Source organism: Rattus norvegicus, chromosome 11 (genome assembly GCF_036323735.1).
Source record: "Rattus norvegicus strain BN/NHsdMcwi chromosome 11, GRCr8, whole genome shotgun sequence".
Classification (NCBI taxonomy): domain Eukaryota; kingdom Metazoa; phylum Chordata; class Mammalia; order Rodentia; family Muridae; genus Rattus; species Rattus norvegicus.
In genome coordinates, this window is record NC_086029.1 from 36,070,323 (window position 1) to 36,079,783 (window position 9,461).

The window sequence follows — 9,461 nt, forward strand, 5'->3', positions numbered from 1 at the left end:
AACCAGACCCTAAACTTCCTGGGACTTCAGTTCTCTTGAGGATTAGGTTACATACATTCTTAGAGTTGGTTCTCAATCTTATTGAAATTTTGCCAATGTTTTTGTCTGGAATCCTGTTTTTCCTTTGGTATACAGTATCTTTTTGAAATCAGTAAACTGCTAACAATCATCCAGCACAAATACAAACCAATGTATTGTGGTTCACAGAAATTATTTCTTTAGTATTGACTTCTGAGGCTCCTGATAATTACTCTTGAATTCTAAAGTAAACACTTATTGTTATGTACTATTTTAATAATAAAAATAAAGTACTGATCCACATGTTTTTAAATTTGATTTATTCCCCTTTTATCATTTTATTTTTGGATATGTTGTAAGTTTAGTTTTAATAAATTCACTATAAAATGTTTGACAAGAAAATAAAGTTACAAATAATTGTTTAATATTTCTTTGTCTGAAACGTTATATATTTTCCATAATTAAAAATTCAGATACATATGTGTAGATAATACTTAATGCCCAATATTTACATCTATAGATGGTTATTTAAATTCTCCTAAATGATCTACATTCTTTAACACTAGCTTAATATAAATATATCACATACAACAAATTAGTTTTATTTGTAAATTTTGAAAGTAATGATGCACAAATAGTTATTTTTGCTTTCAAAATGAAGCATTATAAATTCATACATGTCAGTTTAATGGTATAGGAAGGAAGATGGAACAATATGTATTCTGAACAGATAGTTGTTTTGGTTAATGTTTATATAGCTGTCACAAAACACCATGGCCACAAGTAAGTTGGAAAGAACAAAGGTTTATTTGTTTCACATTTCCACATTGCTGTTCATTATTGAAGGACTTCAGGACAGGAACTCAAACAGGGCAGGATATTGGAGGCAGAAACTGAGGCAGAAGCCATGGTGGGGTGCTGTTTACTGGCTTGTTTCACATGGTTTGCTCAGTCTGCTCTCTTATGGAACCTAGGACTAACAGCACAGGGATGGAATCACCCCTACAGGGCTGGGCCTTTCCACATCAATCATTAATCCAGAAAATGACTTACAGCTGGAGTCCATGGAGACAGTTCCTCAATTGAGATGCTTTCCTTTCTGATGACTCTAACTTTTGCCAAGTTGAGACATGAAAGCAGTCAGTACAATAGTATTAAATGTGTTGGTTACTAGTTCAACCAATTAATACTAGTAAAAGTGAACCAGTGATGTGATTTATTGGTAAATGTGACAATGTCTTCTGCTGTGAAGACTGATGATCAGAGTTTAATCCCAAAGCAAAGACACATATTTTGAAAAGAGACAACATGACGTATATATCATATTTTGATCTCTCTCTCTCTCTCTCTCTCTCTCTCTCTCTCACACACACACACACACACACACACACACAAAATGAAACTTCATAGTAAGACTCTCGTGAAAAGATTGGGGACAAATCGGCCACCTAAGATTGGGGAAAAAAATCTTCAGTAACCCCACAACCAATAGAGGGTTAATATCCAAAATATATAAAGCACGCAAACTAACCACCAAAACACCAAACAACCCAATTAGAAAAAACGGGTTATGAAACTAAACAGAGAATTTGTAATAGACGAATCTGGAATGGTTGAGAAACACTTAAAGATATGTTCAAATCCTTAGTCATCAGGGAAATGCAAATCAAAACAACCCTGATATTCCACCTCACACCAGTCAGAAAGGCTAAGATCAAAACCTGAGGTGACGAGACCCCATATGTACAACAATGCCAAGCAACCAGAGCTTCCAGGGACTAAGCCACTACCTAAAGACTATACATGGACTGACCCTGGACTCTGACCCCATAGGTAGCAATGAATATCCTAGTAAGAGCACCAGTGGAAGGGGAAGACCTGGGTCCTGCTAAGACTGAACCCCCAGTGAACAAGATTGTTGGGGGGAGGGCGGCAATGGGGGGAGGATGGGGAGGGGAACACCCATAAAGAAGGGGAGGAAGGAGGGGGATGTTTGCCCGGAAACCGGGAAAGGGAATAACACTTGAAATGTATATAAGAAATACTCAAGTTAATAAAATAAATAAATAAATAAATAAATAAATAAATAAAATCTGAGGTGACAGCACATTTGGCAAGGATGTGTAGAAAGAGGAACACTCCTCCACAGCTTTTGGTACAACCACTCTGGAAATCAATTTGGAAGTTCTTTAGAATATTGGAAAGAGATCTACCTAAAATCCCCATCATTCTTGGGCATATACTCAAAAGATACCCCACCATGCCACAGGGGCACACGTTCCATTATGTTCATAGCAACCTTATTTGTGATAGCCAGAAGTTGAAAACAAGCCAGATATCGCACAACAGAGAATGGACACAGAACATGCAGTTCATTTACACAATAAAATGCTACTCAGCTATTAAGAATGAGGATATCCTGGGATTTACAGGCAAATAGATGGAACTAGAAAATATTATCCTGAGTGAGATAACTCAGACACCAAAAGACATGCAGGGTATGTACTCCCTAAGAAGTGGATATTAGCCAAAAATTACATTATATCCAGGATACAATACACAGATCTTAAGAAGGTTAACAAGCTAAAGGGCCCAAGTGAGGATGCCTCAATCCCGCTTGGGAGGAAGAAGAAAGCAATCACAGGGAGGAGGCAGAGGGAGGGAGGTACCTGGGAGGGAAAGGCGACAGGGAGTGGAAGCGGGGTGCATGATCAGGTATTTGGGGGTAAGGAGACAGGACTGAAGCTCTGAGGTCCAGCACAACACACAGAAACAGGCAAACTCCGGAGGTAGAAGGTTGGGAACCCTCTAGAATATACTGGAGACAAGAGGGCTGAGAGACTCTCAGGACTCAAAGTGGGGGAACTTGGATGAAATGCTCTACATCCGGAAGGGGAAACTTGTAGAGTCTACCTCCAGTTGAAGGACTTGACATCAAGAGGAGAGATGGAGTTGCCATCCCAGCCAAAAGTTCTGATCCAGATTTGTTCCTGTCTAAAAATGGAGAAAAGGCTGAGAGAAAGGAGGTGCAGTGAAAGGCCGAAATCGGGATCCAGCTCAAGCGGAGGATCCAGGACTGGCACTGTTATTGATGCTGTGGTGTGCTTTCAGACAGGAGCCTGGCATGGCTGTCCCTCTGAGAGGCCTAACAAGCAGCTGAAATAGTCAAAGGTAGATACTAGCTCTCAACTAATTGACAGAAGCCTAGGACTCCTGTGCGTGAATTGGGGAAAAGTTGGAAGAAGCTGAGGAAGAAGGTATCCCCATGGGAAGATCAGTAGTCTCAACTGACCTGGATCTCTCAGACACTGAGCCAACAACCAGGCAGCATATACCAGCAGATATGAGGCTCTGGACACTTACACAGATGACTGCCGGGTCTGGCCTCAATGAGAGAAGATGTTCCTATCCCTTGAGAGACTTGAGGCCCCAGGGAGTGGGGAGGTCTGGTGGACTGGGGTGGTGGGGTGGGACATCTTGTAGATAGGGGGAGAAGGTATGGAATGGGGAGCGCTCTCAGGGAATTAACACTGGACAGTAAAAATGATTAAAGAATAAAAAAAAACTTTGAAAAAAAATTAGAAGAGAGGATTCTTTGCTTTTTACAAGAATTACTGAATCAGAAAGTTCTGTCAGCTCCATTTTTCTGCGAGGCTTTTCTAGTATTTGAAAACGTACAAATAAGTAGCCTTTCAATGTAAATTTTCAAAAGTTATTGAATCGTTTACAATAAAATGTAATATATGCTTGGCTATAAAAATATATTGCCAACTGGCCAATATTAATATATCAATGAGAAATTCAGACAAACAGTAATTTTCACTGCTGTAAGACTGTAAAATTCTATATTGTATTTCACACAAGGTGCAATTTTAGAGTAACTGATATTGAAATTTCTGATTACTTTTCTCGTTGCTAGGGTTAAATTATGTGACATCAGTGTTGTCAGAGAGGAAGGGTTTATTTTGGCTCATGGCCTTTTGGAGAGTTCTTTTCATCATGGTAGATCTAACATATAAGATCCAGGAATTAACTCCCTCATGTGACAGGAAGGAAATAGAGAGCAAGAAGAGCAAACAGCTTAGTTTCCTTTGTCCCTTTTCCCCCTCGGTTAATAATTCCTGGAGACACTCACAGACACACTCAGAAGCAGGATCCACTCCCCACCTGCCTGTCAACCCAGCCAAGCTGACAAGGAAGACAGAACGACACCTTTTTATGTATGTCAAGAAATAATATAAGCATACATTTGGTATTAGGAAAAGTGAATTTAAAATCTGAAGTTAATCTGTTATATTTGTGAATCACAAGTGAAAATAGTAAAAAGGAAAAAAAAAAACACCAATATTGTATTTCGATGCTTGTCACTTTTTTTGTGTTTTTCATCTTTTTTAAAAAGAAAATACTTCATACAAAATATGATAATATGAAATATAGGTTTCAGTGTTTGGAGTTGAATTAGTTTTAGATATCTTAGATGTATGAATGTGTATCTAGTCAGAGCACAATAAGGACATATGGTCATTTATTTTATCAAGAAGGTATTTATCAGTAATCATTAGATTTACAAACATAAAATACATGCTTATTTCCTGTCAATTTCATCACTGGTATTTCATTTGCTCGACTCTACATTTTCTTCTCCTTAAAACAGAGAAGATCTCACCTACTTGACAGATTTGTAGATTGACTATAAGGAGAAGTTTATGAGTTATAAATTTATCTCAAAGACCAATTTTTAAAAAACTGAAAACAGCTAAAATACTGACCTAGAGTCCTAGATACAATTTGAAATGACTTTAATCCGCCAACCCAATGAACTACAACACTGTTTATATTATCACAGTGGGATCTTATCTTTTGTTTATTACTTTGTTTACTAGCAGCTGAGTACTCATTTTTTCCAACAATAACACGTGTTACAGACAGATATTTGACCTTGCTATTTTCTGTAACTCAAGGTTTTCCATAGTTTCAGTTTTGTAAAATATTTTTTCTTTCAGTAAAACTTAAAGGTATTGGGCTAAAAACAATGGTATTAGGCAAATGGATGAACTGGAAAATATCATCCTGAGTGAGGTAACCCAATCACAGAAAAACACACATGGTATGCACTCATTGATAAGTGGATATTAACCCAAATGCTTGAATTACACTAGATGCACAGAACACGTGAACCTCAAGAAGGATGACCAAAATGCAAATGCTTCATTCCTTCTTTTTTTTTTTTTCTTTTTTTCGGAGCTGGGGACCGAACCCAGGACCTTCCGCTTGCTAGGCAAGCGCTCTACCACTGAGCTAAATCCCCTACCCCTCACTCCTTCTTTAAAAGGGGAACAAGAATACCCTTGGCAGGGAATAGGGAGGCAAAGTTTAGAACAGAGGCAGAAGGAACACCCATTCAGAGCCTGCCCCACATGTGGCCCATACACATACAGCCACCAAACTAGATAAGATGGATGAAGCAAAGAAGTGCAGGCCGACAGGAACCGGATGTAAATCTCTCCTGAGAGACACAGCCAAAATACAGCAAATACATAGGCGAATGCCAGCAGCAAACACTGAACTGAGAACAGGACCCCGTTTGAAGGAATCAGAGAAAGGACTGGATGAGCTTTGAAGGGGCTCGAGACCCCATATGAACAACAATGCCAACCAACCAGAGCTTCCAGGGACTAAGCCACTACCGAAAGACTATACATGGACTGACCCTGTGCTCCAACCTCATAGGTAGCAATGAATAGCCTAGTAAGAGCACCAGTGGAAGGGGAAGCCCTTGGTGCCAAGGCTGAACCCCCAGTGAATGTGATTGTTGGGGGAAGGGTGGTAATGGGGGGAGGATGGGGAGGGGAAGCCAATAGAGAAGGGGAGGGGGAGGGGTCAGGGGGATGTTGGCCTGGAAACCGGGAAGGGGAATAACAACCGAAATGTAAATAAGAAATACTCAAGTTAATAAAGAAAAAAATAAAATAAAAACAATAGTATATTGTGAAATCACTATTTTTTCCAGTTTCTTATCAAGAATAAACATTCAACCTTTTGTTTCCATTATGTGCCTGTTATATCGCCTCTTCAGGTGCCTCTTCACTAAAATTATTTGCTTGCATACAACTACCAAAATGTATGTATTCTTCTTGTATTATGCACGTGTGTGTGTATGTGTGAGCATGCACACATGCGTGCAAGCACACCAATATGCCTGAATTTTACTTTACTCTGTAATTAATGGCTTGTTTTATTTTTTTAACTTACAGAAAAGAATAACCATATTGATCAGTGTTTTAAAGAAGGAAGAAAATTTGAAATTTAGCAATATTTTTCTAGAGCTTGTTTTGTATTTTTAATAAACCCTGAATTCAGAATCTTGTGGCAATAAGTAGTCTAGCCCTCAAAGAGAGGTGACATTCATATTCCATTATCTTTAAGCCAATAGAGAATTTTTTCCTGTGTCAACAATAATAAAGAGAGATCAACTAGTTATTTAAGTGATTGAACTAATTAAAAATACCAGATAACATTATAGTCAAACAAATCAACATAAGCTCAGATATAAAAGAGGACTCACGGGGTAAAGAAATAAAACTCCTTTTGTAAGATCGAACAAGTGACTTTTTTTGGATCCCTGTAAAAGAGTTGTAGAACAAACAGGCGATGTGAAAGAAGAAGCAGAGAAGTGACACCGATTGCTCTTCTCAGTGTCCAGACCTTGGGTATATTTGACTCAATTCCTGGTATTATAGCAGGTGCTTAGGGAAAAAGATCTTTATTTCCAACAATTATATAAGATGACACAATATATCCATATTCAAGGATGTCTCTTGTTGTGGTAAAGATTGATTGTTTTAATTATCACTTGGTCTGTGAGTTTTATCTGAGCCAATAGTGAACATAAAATAAAAAATATTTTATATGTGTTATGTGAATCTTCAACAACTTTTAAGTGTCACACAATACAAGTTTGGCTCTCAACTACTGGATATTCTGAAATTGCACAGGTAACACCTGATACGGATCCACCAATGAATGAATACATCGATGAAGTCACAACTTGATAGCATTTTTGAGCAAGGGTGGAAAATTGTGAGGCAGTGTGTGGTAGGAAGCAAGTTACACCAATGTAAGTTATTGTATTATTCTCTGTTTCCTCTCTCTCTCTCTCTCTCTCTCTCTCTCTCTCTCTCTCACAGACAGACGTGTACACACACCTCACACACACTCACCCATGACTGGCTCATATAATCAACCTTCAAAACGAGGAACAAAGTTAACCTTTATTCCTATAAGTCATTTATTTTCAAGTATTTCTCATAACTTCAAAAATCTGAATAAATTATGATAAAAAGAACTGAACTTTAACCTCATCCTTAAATACTAAGGATGATTTTAATTAAAACATTGAGATAGCTCAGGGGTTAAGACCACTGACTGCTCTTGCAGAGGTCCTGAGTTCAAAGACTAGCAAAGACGTGGTGACTCACAACCATCTATAATAAAATCTCCTGCCCTCTTCTGGTGTGTCAGAAGACAGCTATAGTATACTTAGATATAATAAATCTTAAAAATCTTTTTATTTATGAAGGATCTCTGTGAGTTCACACTATAGGAAAAATATTCACAAATCATTAATTTAGAAAATGAAAAGGCTACAGTCTAGTTTTTGACCTTTGAAAAATAATATAACCAAGAAGACTATAATTTTCATCTTCTACATGTTAAAAGGTATGAGGCAAATTGTAATGGTGTTAATTTCCTTAGTACAGGCATCTCAGATGTCTCAAAATGTACATGAGGAGGAGAGGGGAGTCACAGATATGAAATAGGACACTAAGAAAATACGTTCATATGTTTCATACAACACTTTTTATATGTCCAACTAACATCAAGCATAAATGCTAATGAGTAGAGAATTTTGTTTTAACATGTAATGCACAGTAGATATAGATGCACATAGAGAATGTTTAAAGTCCTTAGTCATTGGGTAAATGCAAATCAAAACAACCAAGGGATTCCACGTCAGATTGGATGAGATCAAAAACTCAGGTGATAGCTCATGTTGGCAAGGATATAGAGAAAGAGGAACACTCCTCTATAGCTGGTGGGATTGCAAACTGGTAAACCCACTCTGAAAATTAGTCTGGAGGTTCCTCAGAGAACTGCAAATAGATCTACCTGAAGACCCAGCTATACCAGTCTTGGTCATATACCTAAAAGATACCCCTCCATGCCACAGGGGTAGGTGTATCCTTATTGTGATAGCCAGAAGCTGGAAACAATCCAGATGTCCCATGACAGAAGAATGGATACAGAAAATGTGGTTATTTACACAGTGGAATACTACTCAGCTATTAGAACGAGGATATCGTGAATTTTGCAGGCAAATGGATGGAACTAGAAAATATCACCCTGAGTGAAGTAACTCAGACCCAAAAGGATATGCATAGTATGTACTCATTGGATATAATTCTTTAATTAAAATGATTTCCTGAAATTATTATACTAAATACAAATGTAAATTGTGATTATTCATAAGGTTATATGCTTTTAAAAATAACCTGTAGATTGCTTTTAGATTCTTAGTAGCTACTATAGTATGTATAATAAAATCCTAATCAATACTAACAGATAATCAGGTTCTAGTATTTGTTCCTAAAGTGAATTTGATTAGACATATTTTTATTCCACTTTATTAAAATGGATATCATTTTGTCAGGAGGGAAAGTTTTCAATGAAGAAAATTAAAATATTTAATTTCAAGATAAACACGGTGTATTTGTTTAAAATATAAACTACTATAAATTATGCATGTGCATCTATAATCTTGAATCACTATTTTTCAGGAACACTGAATTCTGCTTCTATTTTTAATATTCAGTCTGTGAAGTATCCCTGGTTAATTTTTCTGGTTTACATGTAAGGTGATTTTTCATTATTTTTTTTAAACATAGTTTAGCGAAGGAACAAAATATAGTTTCAAAGAGTTGGTTACACAATAAAAGATGTTACTATAAAATGCCTTGATAGAATTGTTTAACTGATATTTTAGGTTTCTAAATATTTTCATCTTCAGTAATTATTTTTCAGTTCATCTCAGCTTTGAGCTGCTATAAAAAAATAAAATAAAATATAACAGTACAAACAATGTGTTACCAGTGGGATATTGCTAAGCCAAGCTGTAGCTGTATCTGGTTGGAATATAAACAAGCCCACACAGGTACATTAAAGGCAGCAGGGTATTTTCTGTAACCTGTTCTGGTTTGTTCTACTCATCAGCAGGCAGATGCTTCAGGCTAGATACTGGGAACAAGTCCCCGTAGAAAGCACACTCCTTTGGTGTGTAGTGATTCTAATAATTATCTCCCTGAGTATTGCTTAAGAAAAGCAGGAACATCTGCTATGTTGGTCATTAAGACACAGACTGGAGGAAACAGTTGTTATCATCAAAA